Source organism: Rattus norvegicus, chromosome 16, assembly GCF_036323735.1.
Source record: "Rattus norvegicus strain BN/NHsdMcwi chromosome 16, GRCr8, whole genome shotgun sequence".
In the NCBI taxonomy this organism is placed as follows: domain Eukaryota; kingdom Metazoa; phylum Chordata; class Mammalia; order Rodentia; family Muridae; genus Rattus; species Rattus norvegicus.
The window spans coordinates 88,826,870-88,848,289 of record NC_086034.1 but is presented as its reverse complement, the minus strand read 5'-3'; the positions used below and the strand labels follow the sequence as shown (position 1 = coordinate 88,848,289).

The 21,420-nt window shown below is 38.1% G+C and overlaps 1 long non-coding RNA gene across 1 annotated transcript; it reads right to left on the bottom strand.

Moving 5' to 3' along the window:
• Positions 1 to 8,758: 8,758 nt before the first annotated feature.
• Positions 8,759 to 20,913, bottom strand: LOC120097478 (uncharacterized). The gene is made up of 3 exons (XR_005494908.2): positions 20,848 to 20,913; positions 18,504 to 18,780; positions 8,759 to 16,004 (listed from the first exon to the last, which is right to left on the bottom strand). It is a non-coding gene; the product is annotated as an uncharacterized LOC120097478 (long non-coding RNA).
• Between the last annotated feature and the right edge of the window lie 507 nt (positions 20,914 to 21,420).

The following is a 21,420-nucleotide window of genomic DNA, read 5'->3' as shown; positions in this document are numbered from 1 at the left end:
ATAGAGAGGAGTCACAAAAATCCCTGAAAGAATTCCAGGAAAACACAATCAAACAGTTGAAGGAATTAAAAATGGAAATAGAAGCAATCAAGAAAGAACACATGGAAACAACCCTGGATATAGAAAACCAAAAGAAGAGACAAGGAGCTGTAGATACAAGCTTCACCAACAGAATACAAGAGATGGAAGAGAGAATCTCAGGAGCAGAAGATTCCATAGAAATCATTGACTCAACTGTCAAAGATAATGTAAAGCAGAAAAAGCTACTGGTCCAAAACATACAGGAAATCCAGGACTCAATGAGAAGATCAAACCTAAGGATAATAGGTATAGAAGAGAGTGAAGACTCCCAGCTCAAAGGACCAGTAAATATCTTCAACAAAATCATAGAAGAAAACTTCCCTAACCTAAAAAAAGAGATACCCATAGGCATACAAGAAGCCTACAGAACTCCAAAGAGATTGGACCAGAAAAGAAACACCTCCCGTCACATAATAGTCAAAACACCAAACGCACAAAATATAGAAAGAATATTAAAAGCAGTAAGGGAAAAAGGTCAAGTAACATATAAAGGCAGACCTATCAGAATCACACCAGACTTCTCGCCAGAAATTATGAAGGCCAGAAGATCCTGGACTGAGGTCATACAGACCCTAAGAGAACACAAATGCCAGCCCAGGTTAGTGTATCCTGCAAAACTCTCAATTAACAGAGATGGAGAAACCAAGATATTCCATGACAAAACCAAATTTACACAATATCTTTCTACAAATCCAGCACTACAAAGGATAATAAATGGTAACGCCCAATATAAGGAGGCAAGCTATACCCTAGAAGAAGCAAGAAACTAATTGTCTTGGCAACAAAACAAAGAAAATGAAAGCACACAAACACAACCTCACATCCAAATATGAATATAACGGGAAGCAATAATCACTATTCCTTAATATCTCTCAACATCAATGGCCTCAACTCCCCAATAAAAAGACATAGATTAACAAACTGGATACGCAACGAGGACCCTGCATTCTGCTGCCTACAGGAAACACACCTCAGAGACAAAGACAGACATTACCTCAGAGTGAAAAGCTGGAAAACAACTTTCCAAGCAAATGGTCAGAAGAAGCAAGCTGGAGTAGCCATTCTAATATCAAATAAAATCAGTTTCCAACTAAAAGTCATCAAAAAGATAAGGAAGGACACTTCATATTCATCAAAGGAAAAATCCACCAAGATGAACTCTCAATCCTAAATATCTATGCCCCAAATACAAGGGCACCTACATACGTTAAAGAAACCTTACTAAAGCACAAAACACACATTGCACCTCACAAAATAATAGTGGGAGATTTCAACACCCCACTCTCATCAATGGACAGATCATGGAAACAGAAATTAAACAGAGATGTAGACAGACTAAGAGAAGTCATGAGCCAAATGGACTTAACGGATATATATAGAACATTCTATCCTAAAGCAAAATGATATACCTTCTTCTCAGCTCTTCATGGTACTTTCTCCAAAACTGACCATATAATTGGTCAAAAAACGGGCCTCAACAGGTAAACAAAGATAGAAATAATCCCATGCGTGCTATCGGACCACCACGGCCTAAAACTGGTCTTCAATAACAATAAGGGAAGAATGCCTACATATACGTGGAAATTGAACAATGCTCTACTCAATGATAACCTGGTCAAGGAAGAAATAAAGAAAGAAATTAAAAACTTTTTAGAATTTCATGAAAATGAAGGTACAACATACCCAAACTTATGGGACAATGAAAGCTGTGCTAAGAGGAAAACTCATAGCGCTTAGTGCCTGCAGAAAGAAACAGGAAAGAGCATATGTCAGCAGCTTGACAGCACACCTAAAAGCTCTAGAACAAAAAGAAGCAAATACACCCAGGAGGAGTAGAAGGCAGGAAATAATCAAACTCAGAGCTGAAATCAACCAAGTAGAAACAAAAAGGACCATAGAAAGCATCAACAGAACCAAAAGTTGATTCTTTGAGAAAATCAACAAGATAGATAAATCCTTAGCCAGACTAACGAGAGGACACAGAGAGTGCGTCCAAATTAACAAAATCAGAAATGAAAAGGGAGACATAACTACAGATTCAGAGGAAATTCAAAAAATCATCAGATCTTACTATAAAAACCTATATTCAACAAAACTTGAAAATCTACAGGAAATGGACAATTTCCTAGACAGATACCAGGTACCGAAGTTAAATCAGGAACAGATAAACCAGTTAAACAACCCCATAATTACTAAGGAAATAGGAGCAGTCATTAAAGGTCTCCCAACCAAAAAGAGCCCAGGTCCAGACGGGTTTAGTGCAGAATTCTATCAAACCTTCATAGAAGACCTCATACCAATATTATCCAAACTATTCCACAAAATTGAAACAGATGGATCACTACCGAATACCTTCTACGAAGCCACAATTACTCTTATACCTAAACCACACAAAGACACAACAAAGAAAGAGAACTTCAGACCAATTTCCCTTATGAATGTCGACGCAAAAATACTCAATAAAATTCTGGCAAACCGAATCCAAGAGCACATCAAAACAATCATCCACCATGATCAAGTAGGCTTCATCCCAGGCATGCAGGGATGGTTTAATATACGGAAAACCATCAACGTGATCCATTATATAAACAAACTGAAAGAACAGAACCACATGATCATTTCATTAGATGCTGAGAAAGCATTTGACAAAATTCAACACCCCTTCATGATAAAAGTCCTGGAAAGAATAGGAATTCAAGGCCCATACCTGAACATAGTAAAAGCCATATACAGCAAACCAGTTGCTAACATTAAACTAAATGGAGAGAAACTTGAAGCAATCCCACTAAAATCAGGGACTAGACAAGGCTGCCCACTCTCTCCCTACTTATTCAATATAGTTCTTGAAGTTCTAGCCAGAGCAATCAGACAACAAAATGAGATCAAGGGGATACAGATCGGAAAAGAAGAGGTCAAAATATCACTATTTGCAGATGATATGATAGTATATTAAATGATCCCAAAAGTTCCACCAGAGAACTACTAAAGCTGATAAACAACTTCAGCAAAGTGGCTGTGTATAAAATTAACTCAAATAAATCAGTTGCCTTCCTCTATACAAAAGAGAAACAAGCCGATAAAGAAATTTGGGAAACGACACCCTTCATAATAGACCCAAATAATATAAAGTACCTCGGTGTGACTTTAACCAAGCAAGTAAAAGATCTGTACAATAAGAACTTCAAGACACTGAGGAAAGAAATTGAAGAAGACCTCAGAAGACGGAAAGATCTCCCATGCTCATGGATTGGCAGGATTAATATAGTAAAAATGGCCATTTTACCAAAAGCAATCTACAGATTCAATGCAATCCCCATCAAAATACCAATCCAATTCTTCAAAGAGTTAAACAGAACAATTTGCAAATTCATCTGGAATAACAAAAAACCCAGGATAGCTAAAGCAATCCTCAACAATAAAAGGACTTCAGGGGGAATCACTATCCCTGATCTCAAGCAGTATTACAGAGCAATAGTGATAAATACTGCATGGTATTGGTACAGAGACAGACAGATAGACCAATGGAATAGAATTGAAGACCCAGAAATGAACCCACACACCTATGGTCACTTGACTTTTGACAAAGGAGCCAAAACCATCCAATGGAAAAAAGATAGCATTTTCAGCAAATGGTGCTGGTTCAACTGGAGGTCAACATGTAGAAGAATGCAGATCGATCCATGCTTATCACCCTGTACAAACGTTAAGTCCAAGTGGATCAAGGACCTCCACATCAAACCAGACACACTCAAACTAATAGAAGAAAAACTAGGGAAGCATCTGGAACACATGGGCACTGGAAAAAATTTCCTGAACAAAACACCAATGGCTTACGCTCTAAGATCAAGAATCGACAAATGGGATCTCATAAAACTGCAAAGCTTCTGTAAGGCAAAGGACACTGTGGTTAGGACAAAACGGCAACCAACAGATTGGGAAAAGATCTTTACCAATCCTACAAAGATAGAGGCCTTATATCCAAAATATACAAAGAACTCAAGAAGTTAGACCGCAGGGAAACAAATAACCCTATTAAAAAATGGGGTTCAGAGCTAAACAAACAATTCACAGCTGAGGAATGCCGAATGGCTGAGAAACACCTAAAGAAATGTTCAACATCTTTAGTCATAAGGGAAATGCAAATCAAAATAACCCTGAGATTTCACCTCACACCAGTGAGAATCGCTAAGATCAAAAACTCAGGTGACAGCAGATGCTGGCGAGGATGTGGAGAAAGAGGAACACTCCTCCATTGTTCGTGGGATTGCAGACTGGTAATACCATTCTGGAAATCAGTCTGGAGGTTCCTCAGAAAATTGGACATTGAACAGCCTGAGGATCCAGCTATACCTCTCCTGGGCATATACCCAAAATATGCCTCAACATATAAAAGAGACACGTGCTCCACTATGTTCATCGCAGCCTTATTTATAATAGCCAGAAACTGGAAAGAACCCAGATGCCCTTCAACAGAGGAATGGATACAGAAAATGTGGTACATCTACACAATGGAATATTACTCAGCTATCAAAAACAACGAGTTTATGAAATTCGTAGGCAAATGTTTGGAATTGGAAAATATCATCCTGAGTGAGCTAACCCAATCACAGAAAGACATACATGGTATGCACTCATTGATAAGTGGCTATTAGCCCAAATGCTTGAATTACCCTAGATCCCTAGAACAAACGAAACTCAAGACGGATGATCAAAATGTGAATACTTCACTCCTTCTTTAAATGAGGAAAAAGAATACCCTTGGCAGGGAAGGGAGAGGCAAAGATTAAAACAGAGACTGAAGGAACACCCATTCAGAGCCTGCCCCACATGTGGCCCATACATATACAGCCACCCAATTAGACAAGATGGATGAAGCAAAGAAGTGCAGACTGACAGGAGCCGGATGTAGATCGCTCCTGAGAGACACAGCCAGAATACAGCAAATACAGAGGCGAATGCCAGCAGCAAACCACTGAACTGAGAACAGGACCCCCGTTGAAGGAATCAGAGAAAGAACTGGAAGAGCTTGAAGGGGCTTGAGACCCCATATGTACAACAATGCCAAGCAACCAGAGCTTCCAGGGACTAAGCCACTACCTGAAGACTATACATGGACGGACCCTGGACTCTGACCTCATAGGTAGCAATGAATATCCTAGTAAGAGCACCAGTGGAAGGGGAAGCCCTGGGTCCTGCTAAGAGTGAACCCCCAGTGAACTAGACTGTGGGGGGGAGGGCGGCAATGGGGGGAGGGTTGGGAGGGGAACACCCATAAGGAAGGGGAGGGGGGAGGGTGATGTTTGCCTGGAAACCCGGAAAGGGAATAACACTCGAAATGTATATAAGAAATACTCAAGTTAATAAAAAAAGAAAAAAAAAGAAAAAAAAGAAAAAAAGAAATACTCAAGTTAATAAATAAAAAATATATATAAAATAAAAAATATATAAAAAATAATATAAAAAAATTATCTTCCATGCTCTTGGATCTGTAGAAATTACACAGTAAAAATGACCATCCTGCCAAAAGCAATCCACTGTTTCAATTTAATCCCCATCAAAATCCCAACAGAATTTTTTATAGACTATAAAAGGAAATTCTAAATTTCTAATAGAGAAAAGAAACAAAACAATCAAATGAACAGGACAGCTAAAACAAGTCTGAACAAAATTAGAACAGCAGAAAATATCTCTATCCCTGATTCCAAGTAATATTACACAGCTATAGTAATAATAATAATTGTTTAAAAATAAACATGTCATTGGCTTAAAACCCATTACATTGACCAATGGAATCTGAAGTTGAGGATCTAGATAGGAATCTGAGTATACACGAACACCTGATTTTTTATAAAGAAGCCAGAAATACATACTGGAAACAGGAAAATGTCTTCAAGAAAGGGTGCTGGTCACACTGATGTCTGCATGTAGAAGAGTACATATAAATCCATACTTATTCCACTGCACAAAATTCAAGTCCAAGTGCATCAGAGACATCAATATAAAACCTGATACACTGAACGTGATGGATAGAGAAAGTGGGCAATAGCCTTGATCAAACTGGAAAAGGAAATGGCCTTCTTAACATAACGTCACTAATGCAGGCACAAAGATCAACAATTAATAAATGGAACTTCATGAAACTCAGTCGATTGATCAAAGCAGCATCCTACAGTGTGGGAAAAGATTTTTGTTAACTCCACATCCTGGAAAGAATCTAGATATAAAAAAACAAAATCTCTAATTTAAAAATGTTTGCAAATCCATTCTCTCTTTCAGCCCTCTCCTTCTCCCCTCCCAATACTTGATCAATATCCCTGTTCCCCTTCTCACCTCTGTCCTAGCCAATTGCCTCTCTCCATTCACCTCTGATGACTATTTAGTTTTCCCTTCTGAGTGAGATTCATGCATCCTCCCTTGAGACCTCTTATTACTCAGTCTCTTTGAGTCTGTGAACTTAGCAAGGTTATCCTACATTTTATGTCACTTATAAGTGAGTACACACCATACATGTCCTTCTGACTCTGGGTTATTTCACTTGGGATATTTTTAAATTCTATCCATTTGCCTACAAAATTTATAGTGTCTTTGTTTTTAATAACCAAATAGGATTCCACTGTGCAGATGGAATTTTACCACATTTTCTTTAATCCATTCTTCACTTGAGTGATAGTTTGTTTCCAGTTTCTGGCTGTTATAAATAAAGCTGCTAGGAGATTGAAGTGACCACCTCTGTAGTCAGGCAGGATTTCCAGAGATAGGAGGAGGACATCAATGCACCCACAAAACCTTCAACTCAAAATATATTGCCTACAAGATATGCAGGGATAAAGATAAAGCAGCGAGAGAAGGAATGGCCAACCAATGACTGTCCTAACTTGAGGCCCATTCCAAGTGAGAGAGCCAACCCCTGACACTATTAATGATATACTTCTATGCCTGCAGACAGAAATCTAGTATAATTGTCTCTTGAGAGTCTACATCCAGCAACAGATGGAGAGAGATGTAGAGACCCACAGACAAACATCAAACAGAATTCTGGGAGTCTTAGGGAAAACTAGTGGATAAAAGTGAGTGAGCTGGAGGGGTCCAGGATAGCACAAGACCTCTAGAGTCAATTAACCTGAGACCATGGGCTCTCAAAGAACCTGGGCCACCAACCAGGGAGCATGTAGGATCTGGATCTAGACACATGACACACTTGGAGTAAATGTGCAGCTTGGTCTTCATGTGTGTCCATAAGAACTGATGTGGGAGCTGCCTCGTCTCTGCTCTCTGTCCTTGGGTCTGATTCCACCTATCTGGATTTGCCTGGTTGGGCTTCAGTGGAAGAGGATGTGCCTAGTCCTGCTGGGACTAGATATCTGAGGGTGGGGTGTTACCCAAGAGAGCTCTCTTTTTCTGAAAAGAAGGGGAGGGAAGCCAATGGGAGGAATTGGTAAGATTTCTCAATAGAGAAATCTCCAATGACCAAGAAACACACAAAGAAATATTCAAAATGGTTAGCTATCTATGAAATGCAAAGCAAAACTAGTTTGATATTCCACCTTAAACATTCAGAAAGGCTAAGATCATTCACTCCGGATCCTCTCCACGTTTATTATAGCTATTAGCTCCATAATGTTATGGGACTCCTGACTGTAAAAATGAGTAGGTCTCGAAGTTTATTGCCGATTCTTGGTACTCTTTTCCTCCTGTTGGGTTGCTATGCCCAACTTTAATATGAAAGTTCATCTTATATTTTATTTTGTCACGTTTTGTTATCTCTTCGAATCTTGTTCTTTTCTAATAAGGCAGAACAAGAGTGGATCCAGAGAATAAGGGTGATGGGGAAGAACTGAGAGGAGTGGGGTGTGCAGAGCATAATCAAGATATCTTTGTGAGAAAATAAACCATTTCAATAAATAATTAACTAACTAAAATGAAAACACAATGATATGGAATTGCAGACACATGGAATCAAGTAGGCAAATCTGCAGTGGAATTGGTTGTTTTCTTTGATTTCACTTCTATCTCCTCAGCACCCTGTTCTTACATTAGGATGCTTTGAGGATATTTATACAATACTATGGGGGTACTTTCTCTAGTTGAGCAAGATGCTTTTAAACAATGTTCTCCTGGTCATTTTTCTCTACAAGGGGTATGGAAACTGTGCTTTGCTTAATGCTTCTTGCAGCTAATTCTAGAGAAGCTGCGTTCCTTAATAGCTTGATTTGATCTGGGAAAGTGTACAAAATTGATATCTGAGCAGAATGCCTTTTAGAATCAGTGCCTCACACTGGCAGCTCATTCACAAGCACTGCAGGCACCTTGATGCTTCCACAAGCTGCTGGAAACACAAATTGGATTACTCCACAGTTGTCATTTAAACTCACAGCGAAAATAGTGTGATAAATGTCACTCTGCTATTGGCTGCTTAATTGTTCTATTTTTCTATGAACTAACACATAATGTACAATTTATTCAACATAATATTAAGGACAAACAAATATTTTACAAGTCCTGATTAAAATACATTGTCAAACAGCAATAGTATTTCAACACCACTGACAGTACGCACTGTCATGTAAATCGAGCATAGAAAACCCAATTCAATGAAGAAAAAAAACAATGGTTTAACTTTGAGCATTGCAATGATTTAAAAATATTTTAATGACATTAAATTTATTATTTAGGGCATTCTGTTATAAAACATAAAATCTATAGAGAAATAATTTGGTACAATAGTTGCAAGGTGAGGAATCCTTGTATTTTGCTAATGATCTTTATAAACACTCAGTGAGAGGCACCTTTAGGAAACCTCCTTAGCTACAGGTAACCCAGGATTCAACTTCAGAACAGCAACGCGGTCAAAGATAATCAATGACAACCACGATGGATGCAGCAGCAGTCATAGGAAAGCCATTCAAGGGTTTATGAGGAACCATACCAAACTGCAGTAAACAAACAGGATCGTGTGTACCAGACATTGGACATGGGTCAGTACCTTGTGAGTGCATCATCTTGAGACACAGAGTTCCTCCAAAGTCAAGATAGCTCCCAGTGAGAGGAATATGCCTTTCCCTACAGAAGAACAACAGATCTTCCACTTACGGCAAGAAACTGTGTCATCCAAGGACTGTATGGGCAGCAATCACTAGCATCTGCTTTAGTTATGCTTCTAACCCATCATTCATTAAGTGTGCTCAGAGAATAAAACATTTCTAGAGCAAATGTAAATTAGTTTAACTTTCATAGTGCAGAGAACCAAGGATCATTTATGGGTTTATTAATGGTCATTCCAATGCTGGTGATTTTTCTCACTTTGCTTAAATTAACTAGACTTCTTTATGGTCCATCATATGAATTTTTTCTTCATTACTAATAATTCTAGGTTCTGCATCATTAATAAATCACAGGCCTCATATCCTTATATGCATGCATTTTCTGTTGTGATACCAGTGGGACAAATCAAGAGGTTATGCTTCATAGGTCTAGAGTGTGGAGTTTGGATCACATTACTCGATAAACCTTTCAAACATGTCCCTGTGCTGAAACATGGTGTGGCTATCACCTTACATCTGTGCTTGGTCAACCATGTGACATACATTATGTAAAATGTCTGAAGACCTGTTTTCCAGGTACCCGTCTTTATTTTCCTTCATCTGTATTTGGGAAGAGAAAAGACATACATTTGGTGGTCTTTGAAACAGGAATTCTAGAATACAGAGCCTTGAAAAACAACAGCCTTTTTAAGGACCTCAACTACTTTAAAGGACAGTTCTAAGACTTGATAGCACATTGAGTTTTGAGCTGAGATATACATTTTGGTAATTCATATGAAATTAACATGATACTTCTCTTTGTGTTCATTATAAACTTTCAACTACTTGCCTTGTATTTTTTTCATTCTAACAAAGGAATATCTATTTACTTTGCAATGATAATACTAACAGAAGTATATGTTCTCATACCAAGTTGCACTAGGCATTGTATATGCAATGTGCTGTTGTTTATATGTCAGTGATCAAGGACTGATTAGCTTTGCAACAAAGCTGTGGTCAACTTCAGGTTTTAATTGAAGCTGGTCAGAGTTATGATTCTGGGACTGAAAAGGGTACTCTCTGAGATTAGTAAGGGTACTACATATGAACTACTCCAATTCTAAGCTATTATACTCTAGTACGAAAGTTTTGTACTATACATCTATATTTTATATTGAATGCTCAAAGTATTTTCCTTAACCCTTGTTATCTCTTATATGACTCAAGTCTGTGAGAAATCAAGATTGAGAAACAGATGTAATGCAGGTGGTGGTGTATTATGCAAGGTTGTACCCTCATTTCTCGTTGACTGGTTAACTTGGATATGCATTACTAGATAGGATCCTGTAGATCAAATCAGGAATTACATATTCTTGCCAGTTCTCTCAGATTAATAATTCCGCTTTTACCTCTTTCTTTCACAGATACCAAGGTGCATATTATTAGCTGCTTTTACATGTAAACCTCAATAAACAATTCATGACACATTGAGCTTCCTAGGTCAGAGACCCAGGTGATGGGCCCTATCATTAGAAATTGTAACAAAGGAACCTATTGACATCCTAGTGCTTCAGCCCATGTGCTTAATAGCATCTTTGAACAAAATGTGTATTCTTCTATAAATGGTCACATGTATCTCTAAGAACTCATTATCCGTTGAGATGATTCTTTGGGCATTATTTGTCTACATTAACCATTAACCTTACCAAGGGACAATAAGAGTCATTCATACAGTGAAAAGACCTTGGGCATCAGTAATTACTGGTTACAGAGACAAATGCTTTTTTTGTTTTTATTTTATTTTATGAACATGGCAACTGGATGGCACTGTATTGGGAGACCTGTAAATTATAACAAATTGTTTTAAACTGATAAAGCACGGCTGAGTTATGACACTGTCATTGAAAGGCCACATTTCTTTGTTCATATTATATTTTGTGTTCTTATAATTGTGTATCTTAATACTGCAAATAAATGTAAATAACTTCATAGTTCATGACTTTAGCATCCAATATCAAACTTTTAATTTATCTTATATAAGCATTATACATGACACACACACAGGCTCAGATATCACACACACACACACACACACACACACACACACACACATGCACACACACACACATACACCACTATCTCAATATTAATTAATAAACCATTATTGCTCACAAATGGCAGATGACCTTCTGTCAAACTAAGTAGTAGTGACTGATATACCCAACTACATCTTGGAATTAGGTGATTTAGTAAACATGCCTTTCTTTGAAGTTTAATGTACTATTGCTGTAGGTGGAAATGTGCTATTAAATTCTCTTTAATCAAGTTAACTTTATTACAGGAAATGCCATTTAAAAAGGCATTTGGGTCAAGTGGTTAAGATTTTATACTACCCATATGGAAACCGTGGATCTGCAAAGAGCTCCTGTTTATATGACTCTATACAACTTTCTTTTCCTCTTTGTTCGTGAGCTTTCCATTTGGTAAGATACTGATGGAGAAGATAAAATAGCCATTTGTTTGATGTGGTATCCATGTGATTTAGACAAGAAAATGCATTAGTATATGAGGACACTCTTCTTTGAAGCCAGCACACAGTAGGGGCTAAAGAATTCATATATCTCATTCTATGTACTTTAGCTGTCTTATTACTACTCTCAGTTAAAAAGCAGTTTAACTAATAGTTTTTAGTTTTCATATACACACACACACACAAACATTGAAACAAAGAGATCTTATAAGCATGAAGCATAACATCTTTTAAATACTTAGTTCTAGAAATATTTAGAACTCTGTTTTGAACATTTAAATGTTTATAAAATTGAGGTTTGAGAAAGCTATCCTACATGAAACTATATCCATAGTAATAAAAGAACTGAGATTTGCTACTGTGGGTACAAGGTTTAAACTGTGCTATCAGGTGTCTCTATGTTAAACACAAGCCTCTGAATATTTATTTATACAAACTCTATTGACAGTTATTTATGCTTGAATGTAAAACTGGCAGTTCAGAGTTAGCAGTTAATAATAGCCATTAGTATTATTTTAAGTGCAACAATTTGCTTTATTAAACTTATATATTTTTCAATTGGGCTTCTTGACAACAAAATATTAGCTATGTTTGTGTATCATTATGCATTGATATTTAATAAATTGCTGTCACCCAGATAGAGAAGGAACAAGAAAGGAAAAGGCTACACCCTAGGTATTAAAATCATTCTCCCATTTGCTTATAACTAACATGTCAGCTTTCAATGCAATGTCCAGTTTGTGCTAGTCATTCCCTCCTTTAAATTGTATAATCCCTTAGCATGAAATACGTGTAGGTAAGAAAATTTCCCAACACTGACTTCACATTGAGAGGAAATAACAAACCAATAATTTTTCAGCATTTTTATTGAATATTTTTAATTTACATTTCAAATGTTATCCCCTTTCCCGGTTTCCTGTTCGTAAATCCCCTATCCCAACCCATTCCCCCTTCTTCTATGAGGGTGTTCCCTCACCCACTCCTTCCAGTTTCCCTGCCCTGACTTTCCCTTACACTGGAGGGGTCAAGCCTTGTCAGGACCAAGGGCTTCTCCTTTCATTGGTGCCCAACAAGGCCATCCTCTGCCACATATGCAGCTGGAGGCATGAGTCTGTCCATGTGTACTCTATGAATGGTCGTTTAGTTCCTGGGAACTCTGGCTGGTTGGTATTGTTGATAAACCAATAATTTAATTTAATTCCTTTCTAATCCTTTCCTTAAAAACAAAAAAAGAGAAATATATTTTTATTTTAGTATGTATAGTTGCAGATCACATACATTTTACTATATCTTTTCTCTTTTAGAAAAGTATTCAAATTTATATTATCATAACAAAATACTGGATTCAATGAACTTATGAGGAGAAAGGTTTAGTTATCTTAGAGTTCTATAGGTTTCAGTGTATGGACTGCTGAAGAAAACAACATTATGTGGAGAGCCTATAGCACAGCAAACTATAAAACAATCAAGGAAACAGGAAAAAGTCTGAATGACTAGACTCTTCTAGTCCCATTCTAATACATAATCGAATGATGAAACAATCTCTCATGAGTTCAGTTTTCATAGATTCTATCACATTGCAATGGTAACACATTAAAAATCGGTGTTGGAGGGGTTGGGGATTTAGCTCAGTGGTAGAGCACTTGCCTAGCAAGCGCAAGGCCCTGGGTTCGGTCCCCAGCTCCGAAAAAAAAAAAAAGAAAAAGAAAAAAAATCGGTGTTGGATTGTGTGGACTTGCATATGGTTTATGGTGACCACCAAACCATAGACATCCTCGTGGTCTCTGGCATCAGCACTTGCTATAGACCTCAGTATTGCCTTTGGAAGCAGTACAAACCAAAGACATTGACCCAGTACTCTGCTTCTTACTGCACAGTCCATAAGCACCATCAAACCCTCTGTAGCACAACAACCCTCAAACATCAACATGGCTTCAGCCTGCAGTACAGACCAAAGACATGGTATTTGATGGTAACATTGGCTACAAACATGAACATGGACCCTGATGGTAGGTCTATGCAGGCAGACATGGTACTGGCCAGCAGCATGTACACAGACATCAACAGGGCCTCAGACAGACTATAAGTGACAAAGAAGCTGCTGTTGGCATGGTAATAATGATTGCAGACTCGGTTACAAAAGAGAAGCATAGAAAGTTACTGTACAACCCTACCCACACCACACCAAAAAAGGTAACAAACAGAAAGCCACCAAAAAGAACTCTTAAAAATTAATATAAGGATGCTGAAATGTAGTTCTTGACAATTAATGGATTCTAGTAGACTCAGTTTTCTTTAAGTGGCTGAACATAGGAGGATTGACCATGCTCCACTGAATATATGAATAACACAAATTGTACTTTTTTTCCTCCTCCACTTTCTCCTCTTCCTCCTCCTCTTCATCTGAGGTAGTGTTTGTCTTTGTCACTGAGGTGCATTTCCTATATGCAGCAAAATGTTGGGTCCTGTTTACGTATCCAGTCAGGATGTGTTTTTTTATTAGGGAATCGAGTCCATTGGTCTTAATAGATATTAAAGAATTGTGACTGTTGCTTCATGTTATTTTTGTCATCAGAGATGGAATTATGTCTGTGTTGCCATCTTCTTTTGGGTTTGTTGCAAGAGGATCACTTTCTTGCTTCTTCTAGGGCAGTTTCCCTCCTTGTGTTAGAGTTTTCCATCTATTATTCTTTGTAGGGATGGATTTGTGGAAAGATATTGTGTAAATTGGGTTTTCTCATGGAATATTTTGGCTTCTCCATATATGTTAATTGAGAGTTTTGTTGGACATAGTAGCCTGGGCTAGAATTTGTGTTCTCTTAGGGTCTGTATGACGTCTGCCCAGGATCTTCTGTCTTTCATAGTCTTTGATGAGAAGCCTGGTATAATTCTGATTGGTCTGCCTTTATATGTTACTTGACATTTTTCCCTTACTGCTTTTAATATTCTTAGTTTTGTACATTTAGTGTTTTGACTATTATTTGACAGGAGGAATTTCTTTTCTGGTCAAGTCTATTTGGAGTTCTGTAGGCTTCTTTTATATTCATGGGCATCTCTTCCTTTAGGTTAGGGAAGGTTTTTCCTATAATTTTGTTGAAGATATTTACTGCCCTTTAATTTGGGAATCTTTGTTCTCTTCTATACCTATTATTGTTAGGCTTAATCTTCTCTTTGTGTCCTAGATTTTCTGGATGTTTTGGATTAGGAGCTTCTTGCATTTTGGGTTGTCTTTGACTGTTGTGTCGATAATTTCTATGGAATCTTCTGCTCCTGAGATTCTGTCTTCTATCTCTTATATTCTGTTGGCAATGCTTGTGTCTATGATGCTTGATCTCTTTCCTAGGTTTTCTATCTCTAGGGTTCTCTCCCTTTGTTATTTCTTTATTGCTTCTATTTCCACTTTTAGATCCTGGATGGTTTTGTTTAATTCCTTCACCTGTTTGGTTGTGTTTTCCTGTAATTCTTTGGAGCTTCTACCTGTTTACCTGTGTTCTCCTGTATTTCTTTAAGCGAGTTATTTATGTCCTTCTTAAAGTCCTCTACCATCATCATAAGATGTGATTTTAAATCCAAATCTTGTTTTTCCAGCGTGATGGGGGTATCCAAGTCTTGCTGTAGTGGGAGAACCGAATTCCGATGATACCAGGAGCCTTAGTTTCTGTTGCCTATCTTCTTGTTCTTGCCTCTTGCCATCTACTTATCACTAATGCTACATGCCCTTGCTGTCTCTGACTGGAGACTGTCCCTCTTGTGATTATATCAGAACTCCTGAGTCCAGCTGGCTCTGTGATCCTGTGATTCTGGGATCCTGTGATTCTGAGATCCTGGGTGTGTCAGAGCTCCTGGGAGTCAAGTTGCCTATGGGATCCTAAAATCCTTGTGTCACCAAGCTCCTGAGATCCTACTGGGTCAGAGCTCTCTCAGGAAGTCAAGCTTTCTCAGGTTGTTGCAAGAGTGGGTGGTGACCAGAGCCCTGGGTTTGCTCCAGGCACAGGTGCAAGCTGGACGGAACCCATGTCTTTGGTTGTCAGGGTTTAGCTTTCACTGGTTCCTGTGGGGGTCCCAGTTAAACTGGGTTTTGGGACAGTTGTTGTGGCCTCCTCACCTGTGATTCTGAGCATGTTGGAACACCTGGGAGTCTGGTTTACACTGGGTGTTGTGGAACTGGGTGTGGAGCCAGTGCCCAAGTTCAGCTCAGGGCAAAATTTCAGACTGGAAGAGCCTCTTCTCTTCCTCTTCCTCTTCTTCTTCCTCTTCCTTTTCCTCTTCTTCCCCCCTCCTTCTCCTCTTCCTCCTCCTCTTCCTCAACTTCCTCCTCTTCCTTCTTCCTCTTGGAGGGGAAAGGCCACAATGTTGGGGAAAAACTTGGAGGGCTGGAAAGTGAGTAAGATTGGGGTTCATGATGTAAAAAGTCCCAAATATTTAATAAAAATATGAAAAATTAACCTTTTAGGGTTATTGATTTGGGGAGTGTTTGCCTAACCACAGAACAAAGGAAAATAGTTGGGTCATTTTGCTATATTATAGCAACAGAATAGAACTCTGTTCATAAGAGCGAACTACAAAAACTAAAGGGATAGCTCATTAGTTAAGAGTACTGCAGTACCCACATGGCTGTTCACAACTATTTGTATGTCCAATTCCAGGGGATCTGACATATTTTTTGGCCTCTGAGCTCTCTCTCTCTCTCCCTCTCTCTCACAGACACACACACACACACACACACACACACACTCACATGTGTATATATACACACGGTACATATACACACATATAGGCATACACATATGTAGGCAAACCTGAAAAACATAAAATGAAAACTAAATAAAGCTCAAACAGAGCTAGCAAAAAATATGTATATTGTTGGGGATTTAGCTCAGTGGTAGAGCACTTGCCTAGCAAGCGCAAGGCCCTGGGTTCGGTCCCCAGCTCTGGAAAAAAAAAAAAAAAAGAACTTAAAAAATATGTATATAACTTCTGGCAAAGTGAAAATGGATCACTGAAGGCTAACACTGAAGATTTAATTCATACTATAAAACCCAATCTTCTGGAGAATTCTAAAAATCTATTCATTTGCATGAAATTAATTGTAAAATAACTTTTGATCTGGGATAATTCTGATATTAAGTAAAAGTAATCCAAAAAGCGCATTAGGGTGTTTGCTAGTTGATTTTTTCTATTATTACAGGATGACTTGTAATTTGATTTTAAAATTATTTCTACATTTTAAGAAGAGGCATCTTCACTGAACATTTTTTAGATTAAACTGAAAACACTTATAATTATGTTTGAGCAACAGGTTAATCATGGCTGAATTTGAAACTTCCCTGCAACAGTACTAGGCTGTCCTTGTTATCTACCAAAAGGAATCCATCATGACAGACACCTCTATGGGACCTTGTCAGTCTACTACCCTTTACTTTCTTATACTTCATTACATATTAGGGAGCAAAGCACTTGATATTCTCAACTACATGTATTTTATGAATATTTCCTACTGTCCTAATCCCTTTTTTCAATTGTTCTTTATTTCTTCTTTGTCAGCCAATCTTCAATCTAGCTCTAATATTCTGAAACAGCCACATCATATACTACCTATATGTCTTAGATACTTCCTTTTTATAGTACTAAAGTAGTCTAGTGTGTTTGGGCAAGGTGAGTGCTAACACAGATAGTGTTCACCTTGGTTTATAGTCTAGAGGAACACAGTCCACCATAGAGCAGTTCTAGAAGGCAGTTGGAAATGTCTATTGCGGCAGGAATAAGCACTCTTTTTTCTTTTCACTACAGCAACTCTAGAACCAGAGGATGTATGAGAAATAGAGCAAGGATAGAGATAATTGGCCTCTACCAATAGTGACCCATATCTGCTAGCTAGGCTCTACATGGTAGGTTTCATAGCTTTCCAAATAGAAGAGTCACTGGAAACAAAGTCTTAAAAATCTATGTGGCCACTATATACTCAAAACATGCTACCAAATGAGAAATTGCAAGGATCCACAAGTCTCTTGTAGGTGTCTAGAGATAATCCCAGGTAATTTAATATAAGGCATAATTTTCCTTAGGTATAGATTGTATAATACATGGTAAATGCAGCCTCTTTGCAAACTTATACATTAACGGAGGGACATATATTCTTTAGAAAAATAAAGGGATCCACAAAGACTCAACAGAAATGATATTCTCTGTGTGTGACAATACGGCAAGGGGGACTACATTTTATGCTGAGAAGTTTTGCTGGACTTTGCTTTGTGTCATTATATAACTGCCTCTTATTGAACTTATATCTGTGTCTTAGCCCTCTGAATATGCTCTTACCATTAAGAAGTGCATACCAAGGCCATCATCATTGCCTGTTCCATGCACACTGGCAGCACACTCAAAATTGAAATGTGCAGCTTCAGAATGGAAAGGCCCTGAGTACACACTAGCATTATCTCTTACCCAAATCAAGAGCACAACAGCGGCAAGAAATGGGCAGTCATTATTCTGTGTAAAAGTAGCATAAAGTCTATTTCTCCATGGCTTTTACAGCCATTAAAGTCAAAGCAATCAAAAGCCATTGCCATCTTATTTCTAGTACAATTACTGCACTTTGACAAAACACACTCAGGGTTCTTTCCTAGTAATGTAACCCCACACTAATCAAGAGCAATTCTGGACAGAAAACATTCTTCTTATGAATAAAGAAATTTGCTTTGTTATGTTTGAGTCAGAATATGATGGGGACATTTTGTAGACTTACAGACCAAACTTGAAAGCAATTTGCTGACCATGAAAGAATTCCTTAATTAGAAAATAAGGTTCATTTAGATAACTTTAAATATGAAATAAATGAATAGGGCCTGCAAGCAAGTACATCATGGTCTTACCTTTATAAACAAAATAATTTTTCTTTTCCTGGAATGCTGATCAATGGAAATGAAAATGACTACATCTTGCGTATTTTCCAATTGCTCGTGAATTATTATTTTTGTAATATTTATGGTGGCTAATCTCCGCTGTCAACGTGACACACTTAGGAAGAGGAAAGCTCGGATGATGAAATACCTGCATCAGATAGCCTGTGACCATTGCTGTGGGGGTATTTTCTTTACTACTAATCATTGTAGGAGAGATCAGTCACTGTGGTACAACTTCTAGGGCAATCTGTAAGAAAAGTAGTTGGAACAAGTCTTAGTCTGGTCAAATAAATAGCAATCCTCAATGTTCTCTGCTTTATTTCCAGCTTTGTGTTCCTGCATTGAGCCCCTATCTGCATTTTCTTTCAGTGGAAAGTAACCCCTAAAGATGAAAACGGTCCTCTGCATATTGTTATGCTCTTAGCATGGTGTTTTTGTGGAATGCATAGCAGCAGTTGTGGGTATATGTCTGACTCTTTTGCCTGTTCATGATACTCATTTCTTCCTATTGGATTGATTAGTCTAGCATCAATATGAAGGCTTTTTGCCTTGTCTTGTTGTGTCTTGTTTAGTCTGATTGGGCTGTCATCTCTGAGAGCCCTGTAGTTTTCGGAAAGGAGAATAAAAAAGGGAATGCATCAGAGGAAGAGAGGAGTGGAGAGAGGGGAAAATCTATGATGTACTGTATGCCAGTAGAGTCTATTTTCAATAATAAATAAATATATAATTTAAAAAAGAAATTCTCAAAATTGTGAAAATGAATCTAGTAAAGCAAATAAGCACTCTTAATCCAAAATTACTTTAGGTCAGAATGTTTTATTGTAGCAGAAATTTTTGTATTCACCTACTACTATTCTAAGTTTACAAAAGTAACAGTGGTTTCTACGCTGACAACTTCAAATTTTAAGCACACTTTCTTTTACTGTATTACAATCTGTTGTAGTATAAGGAAATAGTCTCTAAGAATCATGGTTCCTAGACAAACAAATTTCACATCATATGAAACACCACAATCTGTATGCAGACAATCATTGGTATCTGTCACTAAATCAAATACAAGCCATGCCATGTCTTATTTAGATCTCTCCCACAGTAACTCTATCTTCTTCATGTAACATCTTCCAAAGGATGCTCACAAGATTGATACAAGAAGTGTCTTAATCACTTAATCCATGGAACACACTGTCAGGGAACTTAACTACCAAAGAAGTGGGCAAATACACCTTTAATGAGCCAATGCCATGTAGAAACAGAGTCCTTGAGTATTTAAAGACAGAAAAGTCCCTCCACAGAAGAGCTCCAGTCACATCAGCCTCCAAGAAACTCCCCAGATGAAAATAGTTCATGTATGAGTCCAGGTAAGTGAAGCAGAGTAAGGACAAAACAGCCTACAGAATACAGACAAAATGCACACATCCCTAAGAAACTGGCACTTACTGTATATAATAAAGATATACAACCAAATCAATCATTGAATTCATTAAAACTCTTTAATTGCCAATGAAAATGAAATAAAGATTAATTTTATCACTACTGTAAAACACAAAATATATTTAAATAGCAGAGAACTTGATTTACTGATGAGGAGTCTTCAAAGGAGCCTGTTTTGTTTGTTGTTCAAAATTTTAAGTGATGATACTTCAAAGACTTCAATTCTTAACATGTGCCAAGTACTCTATTAAGACCCACTGTTTCCACAACATCAATGATTAACACTTATTGGATATTTGCTGTGTACCAACCTCTGCATTAAGTTTTCTACTCATTGACTCTAAAAGATCATGTTATATAACTACTTATTGGTAAAAACAGAATCAGAAAATGTCAAAGAACCCATATTAACCTATACAGCTGTAGTGACAAATGGGATAGGCATCATGACAAAAGAGTCACTTCAGCTACCACACAGCATCATCTCTGAAAACTCCTATGTGCTGCAGAGAAGAGAGTATAAAGTCTAAGGAGAAGATGGCATCAAAACACATTGATCTGAGTATGAAATATTCTTCTTTCCAATAGTTCTGTAGATAATTGACAAAATTAAGATACATGAGCATGGGGAAGATACAATGGAATTTAAGTTATGGCTTGAAACTGATATTTCCTGTCAACTCATGACTTGAAACTTTGATGGCCAGTTATTGGCAGTACTCAGGGACCGGAAAATTTTGGGAGATGAAAAATAGCTGGTAGAGCACTAGACGTGTGACTTCAACATTATAAATAGCTCCTCACCCCACTGTCACTCTGTTTTCTCATCGGCTACAACATGCACAGTTTTGGCCATAAACTAAAGCATTCTACTGTACTTTACCTGCGTGTCAGTCTAAAACTCTCTGAAATGGTGTGTAGGGAGCAGCGAGGCAAAATAAAGATGGCGCCAACAGCCAGCCCTGTCTGAATGTAAACAACTTACCGCGCATGCCCAGGCTTGTCCCCTCCTCAGGGCAACTGTATGATCCGACGCCCTCCTGTGGTGAACAATAGTACTGCGCATGCGCGGGTTTTGCACCTGGTGTCAGTTGGCCCATAATATGCTAATGAGGGGGCTGTACCATGCTGGTGAGGTGATTCATTCTCCGCCAATCCCTGGAGGACAAGTAGTGGGGTGATAGTGGGATGACAGTGGGGCGATAGTGGGGTTACCCGTGCCCCACCAATCCCTGAGAGATTATTAGCATACTGTTGTGTATATAAGGCGAGCGACTTTGCCGCTTGTGGTCCCCATATCAGCAATGAAGGTGTCCTGCAATAAAGGCTGTTGACAAGGATCCGACGGTGTTGCATCTTCCTTGCTGGACAAGATGGGCGCAACAATGGTGAAACAAAGTAAATCTTTCATCATATTGACACAAAAGAAATTAATACAGACAGCCGGAAAAAAGGA